Raw genomic sequence first — 13,056 nt, 5'->3', positions numbered from 1 at the left:
TCTCGAAACCATAACCCGTGGGGGCCGCAAGGCGAGGGGGCACTGGCGAGGCAGGGGTGGCGGGGAGCCCGCGCCCCGCCCGGAGACCCCGGCGCTCCGCGCCTCTGGCGACCCCCGCACACTGCCCGCTCCGCACCGGCGGCGCTCGGCGGGACGGACACGGCTCTGCGCGACCCGGCCCGGCCCGGCCCGGCCCGGCTGGACCCATCGCACCGCCCCCGGCCACCGCCCCCGCCCCGCCGCCGCCCTGATTGGGCCCGCGGGGAGGCCCCTCCCGCCGGGCCCCGCCGCCGCCGCGCCGCGCCCGCTCCCCAAATACACCTTGGCGGCGCCGGGGAGCGGTAGCGGCGCTTGCCCAGAGCCCCTCGGCGGGGCTGCGGCTGAGGGCACCCCGCGCCATGGTGAGTGACGGAAGCAGGGAGGGAGCGAACAAGCGGCGCCCGGGGCATGGAGAGGGGCGGCGGGCACCCTGGACAGCGCTGGGACGGGGCGCCCGGCTGCGACCGCGGGGCGCTCGGGGCGCGGCACGGACCGGGGCTCTCTCCGGCCGGGCTGGTGATCGGTGCTGAGCCCCGGGAGCGGGCGGGGGGGCGCGGAAAGCCCTCTCCTCTCAGCGCCCCGAGCCCCGTGTGCGCCGTGCCCCCAGCCTGATATGGGCGTGAGCGAAACAGGCATCGATTCGGGGCTGGAAGCGCTTGGGGAGCCCTCTGGGGGCTCCAGCCACGAGGGGTGCTCCGGCGGCCTTTGTGCATTGCGAGGCTTTCTAAGAATTCGCGAGCTGCTGATGCTCGTCAAGCTAATGAAACCCATTCAGGCTGGTGTTGCTGCGTTATGCTTAGGTAAGGTTTCTTACCCAGTTTTCAGAGAAATTTATATCATTCCACCTCATGAATTAGGCACAAACCTGATATTTCATCGCATACTTGATTCTCCAACAATAACTTCATCTCTGCATCTGCTATTCCAATTATTTCATTTTCCTAGAAAGAATAAATGAACCCCCAAATTGTGCTGCATTCATGATGATTAGCAGCTTTAAAGTAATTTTTTTCCCTCTTCTTTCCATTTTTTCAAGACTTTAGGCTTGTAATCCCTTTTCTGAGTGAATAGGTTTGTTTCTGTGCTAAAGCTCAGTGACCATTACTAGCCTATGTTTAGTATTCTCTTTATAAAATTGTTGCTATCTATAATCATGAGATGCTTGAAAAGTTTTTCTCTCATATATAAAGGTGTGCTTTTATACATCTTTTATGCATCTTATGACCTATCTCAAGCTTGATCTAATGCTGCTTCTAAAATGGCTGTATTTTCAGAGCTGGTCACTACATCTGTGGATGTAGTAAGATGGCTTTCTAAGTTTGAAGGATGATTTAACCGGGAAAAAGTCATAAGGAAGGATGCAGTGTGTCTGTAGTGCTGTATTTGGGCTTTTCACTTCCAGTGGACTACAGGTTACACTGCTTCAGGTTGGTCTAAAGAGAGATGGGCAGACATCTGCAATTTGGAACACTAGTAGGAAAACCAAAAATTTTATTCACTCAGATTTTCCATTATTAAGTCTGAGGCTACAGAAGAATGTAACAGAGGAGTTTTTCATAACAAGTGTAAGAGTTTAATTATATTTGTATGAATAGAACAAAGTGTTTTGCTTATTGGTAAGTAGTCTAATCTTAGAATTTTTCCTAAGACAAAACTCCCAATGGAGCCACTTCCTTTTCTTGTAGTTAGAATTAAGATGATTTGTTTCCAAACCACAAAAAGTAGTCATAAGGAAACACACACTTTAAATCATATAAATGGGTCTACTACTTTTCTAGGGTCAGGAACAAAAGGTGGTGACAGCCTGTAAAGAGGTTCCTGTAACAGACTATTTTACATAATTAATCAGAGAAGATAAGTAATTCAGGCATCCAGATGATATGTGCAAATGTGTTAAAAATGTTCTCTTTGTAGAGAAGAGAATTGTAGAGAAGCCTCTTGCTTTGATTGTGTTGCTCTGGGATACTACATATGGCCATACATTCTGATGACTGTTCTCTTCTCTTTGCTAGTAGGAAGAACCTTAAATGAACCAGGTGATTGTAAGGAAGCATGAGGAGTACTGTAGCAGTGATATAAAAACCTTGTGCGCCCATTCTCAAAAAAAAAAAAAAAAAAAAAAAAGCATTTGCTGAAATCGTGCTGATCCAAAGCAGGCAGGAGAAGGAAAGCACATATTGAGATTTCCTGGTTTTACTTCTTTTTCTGTGGAAATATGTAGCTTGCAACTATATTGAGTTATGCAAGATCATGGCAGACATTGGAGGAGAAGGTAAGGAATTTAGTTCTACAGTGGTTTTTTTACCATTTTTGACATCAATAAAATGTCTCACTGAGGTCTCACTGTCCTTTCTTCCACTGGTTCACTTGCTGAGTACTCACTTAAATTAATCAAATTTTTGATGAAACACTAAGACGAGAAGCCAGGGTCCATAAAAGTAGGTACTCAAGTTGAGTATATTTGTCTTTTTGGGATTAATGCTTTCTTTAAAGAAATCTGTCCTTAGCCTTCTATGACAGTCTGTTTCAAAACAGATCCCATAGTGAAATCAAAACATTAGTAGGAATTGATAAGAAAATCTAACATGCCAAATATCAGTAGCAGTCAAAACCTGGTTATGTCATACCATAAAAGATAAAATATCAGTGCTATTATGAATATGAATACCATCTGTTTAAAATTCTAAAAAAAACCCCAAAAAACCAAGACTCAAGTAATCCAAGAAGCCAAGATAGAGTTTGTAGCAAACACAGCTATTTTCCTTTTAACTGGAAAGAGTTGTTAACAAAAAATACTGTAAATCTTACTGTACTTTAAAAATATCTCCAAAAACTAAAAATCAAGCACCTCAGCAATTCTAAGCAAGCATATGCTACATTCTGAATTATCGGCAAGGAAATTTAATGTGTAAGGAGGTACTGGCTGTATTTTCTATCTACTTTGTAGACTAGCAACAGGTTTTAATTTTCTTTATAAAAGCTTAATCATTTAAGAAAAGTTCTGTACAGGCAAAAAGAAATCTTATTTTAAAAAATATTGGAAATAATTTTTTACAGGACATGATTTAAAGTATTTTGTTGTAATATTGTTTGAAATTACTATGTTTCAGATTGCACATTTTATTAACAAATGAAATTTTGGCCATTGGAGGGCTGCCATTAGAATTTCTTTTCTGTGATTCCTTCCACATTTTGTACTACTTACTTTTTAAAGACCTTTCTTGTCTACATGTCTTTTAAAATGTACTGCATTTATGTAGATGTTTGCCATTTCAATTAAGATTTTTAGTATTTGAAATTAAATTAGGGCCAAATCTCGTATTTGACATTACTTTGAATATTCTTTTTAGCATGTTTTCACCATTTGAGATATGGCTGTATGATGTTTGTATATTGTATGGCTCTATGTATGATGTATATTCAGCCTGTCTTGCATGAATAGTTGTATGACAAGTAGAGATTCAAGTTTATCATTAAACATTATACTTTTAAGTCAGTTCAGGGGCATTGGTTTTTGTTCAACAAAGCAACACTGTTCAGGGCAGAACGTTAGTATCTATTTAACTTTAAAATTACAATAGGATTTAAGCATGTGCTTAAATTGACTGGGGCTTCTAGCTGTGGTGTAAACAACAAATTATTTTCTTTTAATAAAGGGAGCAGAATTTGCTAGAAACAGCAGAATTTTGGTAAGGTTTTTGTTTATAGATTCACATGCTTTGAGACAATTGAAAAAAACATGTTAATATCTATAATTAAGTCTCTTACTTGTGCCATAGGTACTGACTGCAGCTCATTTAGTAATATTCTTCTATTTTTTTGGTTGTCCTGCTCGGGTGATGGCAGTTGTAGGTCAGTGCTGGGAAGTGGCTCACCACACAGGATATTTGTTTTTGTAGATGTGGTGTTTAGAGCAAGCTGACATCTACTCCCTTTTTGTAGGAGTGCACGTTTCACTGCTCGCAGTTTTTCTGCTGCTTCATGACCTCAGTGAGAGCAAATACCATCCCTACGGGTTAATTTTACTTCACCACAGAGAGGCCTCACCACGTCCTGTTCCTTAATTCAGACCCCAAGTGCCTCTGTGAGCTTCAGGGCCTCTACAGGCCTTCAGTCTTAAGGAGAATTCCACCCTATCAGAGCATAGTATTTTGTGATATTCACTTCCACTTCTTTTTCATTCATGTTTATATGATAGTTTTGTTAAGTGCAATAGATGCCCTTGCTAAGAATATTACTGCTTTCAGATTTAATTGAGATTTAATTGTATTTTAATTGACATTCTCATTTGATTCAAATGCCTCCTTCCACAGTTCAAACCTTCACTGCTACTTTTAAGCACTCTCCCAGCTACTTGAACTTGGCAGTATTGTGGTACACATTATTTTTGATTTTACTGCTCTGACTCTTTAAATTAGTTCCTGTGTATTACTTAAAGTCGATTTGCGAATTGATTTTCTTCTTGCCTATTCACTATTCACACTCGAAGTAGCTGTTCCAAGAGAATGGTGCGCTGCTGGCAGAAGCATTCAAACGAAACCCCTCGTGCAAGTCAGCCCCAGGACTGTAATTCCTGACAAGGGAGCACTCTAAGCCCAGATAATAACCAAGCTGTGACCTTGGGTGTTACTTCTGAGAGGGTATTTCTTTCATGAGAGCCCCTGTCCGTACTTCCTATGCATACACATCTGCCTGTGAACAGAATGCTGGGCTGTCTCTGGGCCTCTTTTTCTCTGCCCTAAGGGAAGGGCAGAAACACCTGGAGACTTACACTACTGTGAGGGGCTGTGGGGCACAGAGCTGTCTGGAACCCTCTCTTGGGATGGTTTGGCTATGCCTTGCACTTCACGCATGGCTATGCCCATTGATTGTTTCAGCTAAGTCCACATAGAAAATAGGTCAGCCATGCAGTGGCTCAGGAAGAGAGCTTTAATTGTGTGGTAGTAATCTAGAAACAGGACGTGTATCATCTTGGAGGAGGCTGTAACCACTAACAAAGATGTTATCATGCATCGTGGAATCTAACTCTTGGACAGATACTTGTGTCAGAGAGCTGCAGGGAATATCCCATGCAAGTCATCCAATTGACTCCCTGTGAGTAAAGTTTAAATTTCTTGTTAGAAGGCAGCATGCTAAAATTCTTTTATTATTTTCCTCTCTGCAAATGGAAATGGAAAGAAACATACATTTATGAAGTGAATCTGTTCTTCAGCCCAGTTCTGAGTTATTCAGAACAAAAATATATCATGCTTTTGGGTCTTTTGGGTAAAATGTATTTTGTGGGAATCCCCCTGGTGTAATTCTAGAATATCACTATTTCCAGAGAGTGCAGTAAAACTTACGGTTTCTGTGATGCCACATACAGTAGTTGCTGCTAAACTATCTACTTTTAGTGAATAATCGTACAGAAACAAGTTTCTCAATAGTATATTAGAAGTGTGTTGTACAGCGATGACTGCCTTTCTAATGCTGACTAAGGTAAATGTGTGTTTAATTTCATTTTAACCTTGCATTTCACTTGGCACTTGATGCAGATGCAGACTGACAAAAATTGTTCAGGGAAAGCTGATTACCCTTCTTGGCAAATACAGAAACTCTTCACACACAAAAGAGCATTAGTAAAAGCCTGAATACAACAGAGGAACACCTCAGCAATATTTCGAGTTTGTTACTGGGAAAAATTGGGATTTTATGTTTTCTCATAATGATTTCTATGTTTTGAAAACACAAGACAATGTACTCAGGTGCTGCCTTCTGGTTAATAGGGAGGGGTACCTGCTTACACGAGTAGCTGTGTTTCTCCCTAGCCCTGACTGCAGGTATCCAGGAGCCTAAAATACTCATCGCAGTTCCTGTTTTAAATAGAACTGCTAAAAATGGCAACATTTCCATGTCTTCAGAGAAAGCATGTGTAAATCTAACTTTAAATTTCCTTTTTTTGTTGTTTTTGCCAAAATTATCTTCACAGATGTCTCTTGTCTCTTTGCACTGTCAAGCTGAAAGTGCAAAACTATTTGCCTTCGCAATGAGAAAAATCTTTGGTGGACTGATAAATTTTTAAAATTGTAGTGAAAATAGAGCCATTAGCCCATAGAGCTTACAAGGCATATTTAGAGGAAGGTTTTAGAATTTCCCCATGGGAAGAATAGTATGAAGTGAGAGAGTCTTGTGGTTTAAGTAACTTAGCAAGGCTTTTGGTCAATGGGGAACGGATTTTTTTTTCTCAAAAACTTCAGCAAATTGTGACAGAAATTATTAATTATTTAATAACAATTAATTATAGATTGAATTACATGCTTAGTTAAAGGTTCCCAAACAAGTTGCATGATACTGAAAACCAGCCAAGGGGAAATGCATTTCCTTTAAGGAATTATGAAGCCTTCAGTAATAACAGAATGACATTAAACCTGCTGTGCATTAGCCATGAAGATTTAGTATGAGGATACCTTCCTTGTTTTGATTGTATATTTAGCACCTGCACCTTTTTATGAATCCTATCTGCAAAATCTATTAAAATTTTACTGTGTAAAGTGTTGTCATCCCATTGCTGCTTTTAAAATCTGGCTGCCAATTTTTATAAGGTCAACCATGATTTTTCTAAATCACTCAGATCTGCTAAACTGCCCAACAAACTTGTGCAATTTCTTAACTAGTGCTAAGACATCTGGATTCACTTCTTAGCTTGCCTGCAGTCTTTCTTTTGTGATCTCCAGCATACCTTATTTCCCCACATATAAAGGAGTCATTGTTATGCTCCTTTCATATCCCATTTTTCTGTCTTAGCTGTTCAAAGGGCAAACCCTTCAGGTAGACATCATCTTTTGCTGTATATTTCTGTATGGGCCTGCTCTTAATTGGAGCCTTCTGGATTAAAATAGGCAAGTAATAGGCCTACGAACAGCAATAGAGGAGAAACCCCGCATTCTGCTCTATCAGTGCCACTATTTCTCTGCTAAGCAACCTGCTCAAGGATGAACTCGCAGAAGGTTGAACACCAGTATTTAAGTATAAACAAAAGTTCTGTAAGAATTTTTGCATGTTGTGATCTTGCTGACTAAATAGTGAGACCTTTGTGAATGTTAGAAGATAATGAAATATTTCCCTTTGCATACAAAAACATTTAATTGTGTGGTGGCAATGAAATAACAGAGGAGACCAGTCTTCATCTCAAGTTAGGCACAGTTCGCAAAACCTTTTGATGTGCTCACAAGGCAGAGACCACATTTGTAGCGTGACTCTGAAAATCTGCCGCTGATCTGAAAATTAGTATTGGCTTTGATCAGGTTCACACTTAGCCCTGTATGTCACATGCTCCAGATCTGTGGGAGAGGCAGCATGATTGTCAGCTATATGTGGAAAAAGTCATTGACTGTAACAATAGTAAATTTTAGAACCAACAGAGGCATGGCTAGTTGCAGTTTGAAGTGTGCAGCTATAGCATGCATGAGGTAGAGGTGAGCATCATGTCACTGACTATTCTCGTAGCAGATTAGAAACTGGCACTCAGAAATGCCAGTAAAAACTGGCTTTAATGGTTGCTTAATATATGAAATGTGGTTTCTTGATATCTTCCTTTGAGTTTCTCTTTGAAAATTATTTGCAGTTCTAAGTACTATTAAGTCCTAAGCAAAAATAGGGTCAAACGATAGAGGGGAATTAAAAGGATAAAGTATCTTTTCAAATAGGCTTTGAAGCAGTGAAAATCAAGGACTACTGATAAGATACAGGGTTATGATTTACCTATAGCAAAAACTAAAACAGAACGTCTATCCCTGCCTCTGCTGTGGGCAGAATTTTGTTAGTAGTAAATTGGTATATGGAAAAATAAGGTGATAAACTGAAATAAGAGAGTAGTAGTGGCAGAAAAACATGTAATTGCATTAATGTGTTAAAAAAATAGATTTTATTGCCACTGTTGTAAGTTACTATATCATAAATGGCTGATCTATTTAATGCTAGAATAAATATGCCAAAAAAGGCAGTTATATGGGTTTATATAACAAATGCTCAGTGTTTTCTTTCCCAGCTGTTACAGTGCAGTAATGGAAAACACTCATAATCTTTAGTAAAATATTAATAAATGCATTCTGATCTTTAAACTTAGGTTTGGTACTCTGTCTTTTAGCAAAGAAGCTGTGTTACTTTAGGAATGCAATCCTAATATCAGTTTACCATAGTATGGGCATTTTGAGATTTTTATGCCTGTTATAAATAGAGTTGAAAACCCAGAACAAAGGTTTACAACATGAATATGCTGCAAAGATACTTGTGATACTATGAGAACTTAATTTCTCCATTGTCACAAGATGCTTTTAAAGTTAATGCTTGTGTCTCGTTAAAGCTTGTCAGGTATTTAAAATAAATATTTAAGTATTTAAAATAAATGTTTTGTATTTTCCACATCACCTAAAGTGTAAGCAGAAACATCAATTATTTCTGACCCCATATATGGGAAGACTATACACAATGCAGCAGACTTTCTTTCCTCCTGTTATTTTTACCTGTTGAGAGTGCACTCTGCAAGATTTATGGTGCTTCAAAATGCTCTTGAAAGCCAAAATGCTTAAAAAAATGTTGTCTTCATCTTGGCAGGAAATTCCTTGTGAAAGAAATACTACCTTTCTTTATCCTTAAACTTAAGTCTCTGGTTTACATCCTTCAGGAACATGTGCATCTCATTCCCTCCCTCTGCCCCAACTATTCACATGGCTTCTCAACCTTTACTCCCTCAGAAAACAGGGAACTTGCTGTGTAGCATCCTCTTTCTGTGCATGTAAACAAGTACAGAGATAGAACTTGTTATTTGTTACATGAATTATTTTTACAGGAGTCCAGTGAACAATAATTTTAACTGTCCAGTCAAAGGAGCATATCTCTTCAAGATAATATTCAAGTAACATTCCAAACTTATTTGAAGTACCCCTCTGAGTACATAAGCACTCGTTATGGCCAGAATTTGATTTTGGTTCAATTTTAGGTTTTCTGCCACACTTCACTGGCCAGTTGCTCTGCTCTTTTACCTCTGAAACAGCTGAACTGTGTTCTTTGCTGCCTGGAGCTGCACAGCAAGTTGGAGACATCCTCTTATATGGCTCAATTTTTGAAATGAGTGTAGTTCTTTAATATAATGAAAGAGAACAGGTGTTCAGTGGTGGATTTCCATTTTACAGATTTAAAAAACAGCACATACAGAATGGTTATTCATTAACATTTTGGTAGGAAATTGTACTTGAAGGACCTTTGGTGTGGTATAGCCCCTACACTTAAAGTGAATCTTAGGTTTCTGAGTAGCTGAAGTTTTGAGACAAAGATGTTTATCAATAACATTTGATTTTAGTTCGGATTCTCAACAAAGTAAATGAGATTACTCTGTTGCTGCTTTTCTTTGGCTGTTGCTCCTGTTTGGGAGCTCCTCCAGACCAAGATGCTCAGCTATGTTCTGTGCTCATTTTGCCTGAGGACTGAAGGCCAAAGCCTCCCAGCACTGAATCATAAATTGCTACACTGTGAACTAAGAACTGTATGCCTGTACAGTTCCTTACCTTCTGTGGTGGCAGTGGGAGGAAGGTCTGCTTGTGTTTATTGGTGATTGCTGACACCAGAGCATTTCCATGCTGCCTCAATGGAATGCAGGTCAGGGCCTTGAAGGAAGCCAGGTAAGTAATATTTCCATCCTGGGATCTCAGATACATGTATAGCACTAACTGGTATTTCAGAAGGGCTGATGAAGAGAGGAAAGAGGTTCCTTATAGACATTGTAAAACACAAGTGAAAAATCTTTAAAAAAAAAAAGTAAAATTATGAAATGAAACCTTAAATCAGTAACAACGGACTTTATGTTACAAATCAATGCCATTTAAAACAAAATACTAGAAAATGACATAGGAAGTTTTTACTTTTTTATTAATACAGAGCAGCCTCATTAAACAAGGCTGCAAAACAAGGTGTGTCATTCCCAGCCCCCAACAGATGCTACTACGGCAACCCAGTGAAACTAGAAATTGAATCTTGATGGCCAAATCAAGGTAATAAATACATACCCTTCCTTAATTGTGCAACAGAGAGTAATATATAACCAGGAGAGTTGGTTGAAACACAGAAACAACAAAAAATGTCTCCTAAAATCTAAAATACTGCTGGAAAGCTCAATGAAATTAGCATGTCAACATGTTCTATAGGCTATACTGACAGATTATAGAAAAATTACTTGCATAAGAACCTACCAAACTTCCATGGATTTGTAGTAGAGAGAAAGCACTTTATCAATAAGAGAACTGTCCATTCCATTACAAATAATTTTGCTCTGTTGCCTGTGTTTTCCTAATTTCTTACGCATTTTTTAATCCTCATGTTCTTCTATAGATTTTCTTCTGTTCTTTCCTCCTTGACCCTTTATTCTATCTGTATCTCCCTTTGTTTTGTCTTTCACATAATAAAGGACAGGGCATACTGCAAAAAAAAAAAAAATAGAAAAACTGCAATCTTAGAAATGGAGAGAAACTCTGATCTTTCAGACTTTGATAAGAATACTGTGATGTTAACATCATTGCAGCCAGTGCTGTTATACAGGTTGTAAAGTGAAGAAATTAGTCTGATTCTAGGTTCCCTGCCTACAATAACTGCAGGAAGATTACCCCGTGGTTCATATGATACACAATATCTATATTTACCTGATGAGAGAAAGACCCAAGGACCTTGCACAAAAAAATCACAAAAAAAATAGCAGAAGAATTACGGTTAAAATACATATAATTTGCCTCAATAATTAAACCCTGAATTTGTACCTCGATTAGAGGCTGGTGATGGATGCATCTGATCAAAGAGTCTGCACTGTTCTTTGTTAACCTTTTCTTGGATTTCCATTCTTCAGTATCTCTTAATCTGTTTAATCTCTCTTCATCTGAAACATCTGCCACAGAAATTGGTAAATTTCAGTGGAATTTGCAAGCATTGCAAGCTAAGCATCTATTTGTGTGCTAGTCTGTAACCAGCACTCTGGCAAAAACTGAAAGAGTTTCAAAAAGCTGGATGATATTATTTTTGCTCTATGTGAATATTCAACTTTGATATTGTTACAAGAGGCTACAATTCAACAGCTAATATACTTGAATCTGGATAGTGCATAGCTTGAAATATGCTAAGTCTTTCTAAATGTATCTGTTCTACCTGGAGGAGCAGCCGTGACCAAGGGTTCTACTATTTGGTATGTTTTAGCTATAAGGATTTATCTTTTTTATTTATCACTAGTGAGGGTTTGGAAGTGTGGCATTATAAATCATTTATTTTCCTTGGCATTATGATGAATACATCAATGATAATCTAATTTTCACTGCATTATTAAAACAAAAAGCTACATTTTAATGACTTGAGAAGTTTTTACCCCAAACTGCCACCAGGGCCAAGGGGAAGTTATTACAGAATATGTGGTGAACATGACAGTTCTCTCTAAGTTAATTTTGCATTCCTTCTCCCTGCTGCTCTCATTTGCATGTGCTGACTTTTCCTGTGCAAAAGTATTCTGAAAAACACTATGTGCAATTTGATTTCTTTCACATGCTTAAAAGAAGAGTTGAATAAATGGAACGGAAGGATTTGAAAGATCAGTAGCTGTGATAGCTTCAGCAATTGCACTGGAGACAATAACAAGCATCATAGATTGAACATTCAACAGGAAGCCAAAATCTGCTTCTGGATTTATTTAATCTTTAGTTTTGTTACACACGTGGTATACACTAACAACAGGCAAATGTTAGTCATTAAGTGCTTATTTGTTGTGATTAACAAGATTAATTTCTCTTAATACCACATGTGCAAGGTCAATATTTCACAAAAGCTCTCATCTTTACATAGCTTCATAATTTTAGTGAAAAAAAAGAAGCCTGTGTTTTTAAAGACAATATAAATTCACATTTACCTAGCTTTCTCAGCTTTAAATGCATTTCTGCTGTATTTTGCAGAAGAGTATTAGAAAGCACCTAAACAAGATATTCAAAGTGGTATTGTAATGTATTCGTAGAGCATTCAGTCTCTCTGGATGTGTTGATAATCTTTTCAAAGGTAAGATGCACTGCTTTTGTGTACTCAGATTTTTTTTTAGAAGAGCAGATTTTGAAGGAGACAGGTTGTGAATAACTGTATGTGCCTGTACCATTGTGTGCAAAATGACAGGCCAATCAGCGAAATAAAAAAGGAAGGTGATAATTTACAGTGCACATGTGCTAAATCAGCAATTCCAATTATTTTTAAACATGTTTTGTAGCAGAAACCATCGGTAGGCATTTAATCAAAAAGGAAGGTGCCTCTTGGTCCTGCTCTGCAAATACCATGGAAGAGAACAACTGGAAAAGTCGCTGATTTCTCTGCTTCTTCAGAGCTGCTTTTTTTTCAGGGACCTACCCAAAGCAGAATCAGTATCTGTATGACGGCTATGAAAACACCCCTCCAGCGTGTATTTGGATTGATGATACATCTTCAATTGATATGTTTTTTGTGAAAAAGTACAAGGATACGACCTCAGTGCTGCAGGACAAACCATTTTTTGCTAATTAGAACTTCCTGTTATCACCTTCCCATGCACAGATTTTAACCTTTCTGTAATCTCAAATGACCTCAGTTCCGTGATTATTGCATCTGTACACTTAGCTGCAAAAACCCAATATTAAAAAGCCAAGGTCATATTTTGGTTCAAAACCAAGAAAACATGCAAATCAATACTTCAGTGACAGCAGTGACAGACCTTTTAGGTTTAATCCTATTCCTGCTCTATCCAGAAACCTGCTATTGACTTCAACGGGAGTTGGCATGAGTGCTTAGCTATGAATAAATATAAAAGGTAGTTGTCAGTGATTTTCAGTGTGAAAATGTTTTTGTAGACATTGTAAACAGAAGTGACAGGTGGCAAATACCCAGTCAGAAAACTCTGCAGCTGAAATCTGCTAATGAAACACTTTCCTTTCTACAGACCTAGTTTTCAGACACTTCTCTAAGATCTGTGGAATTCATGAAAACTTTTAGTAC

At 38.7% G+C, this 13,056-nt stretch overlaps 1 protein-coding gene across 2 annotated transcripts in view; it reads left to right on the top strand.

The window, feature by feature from the left end:
- The first annotated feature begins 266 nt into the window (after nt 1–266).
- GUCY1A1 (guanylate cyclase 1 soluble subunit alpha 1) overlaps nt 267–13,056 on the top strand; it is a 34,520-nt gene continuing 21,730 nt past the window's right edge. Inside the window, exon 1 of one of the 2 annotated variants that reach the window (XM_088163676.1) lies at nt 267–401. The gene's annotated coding sequence lies outside the window, so the exon portion shown is untranslated. Of the gene's footprint in view, nt 402–2,054; nt 2,312–13,056 lie in introns of those variants that run through there. The other variant, XM_088163677.1, reaches the window with a different exon arrangement.

This window comes from Sturnus vulgaris, chromosome 4, assembly GCF_052056855.1.
Source record: "Sturnus vulgaris isolate bStuVul1 chromosome 4, bStuVul1.hap1, whole genome shotgun sequence".
NCBI lineage: Eukaryota > Metazoa > Chordata > Aves > Passeriformes > Sturnidae > Sturnus > Sturnus vulgaris.
Note: the sequence above shows the minus strand (reverse complement) of the source record. Positions and strands in the feature narration are given on the sequence as shown.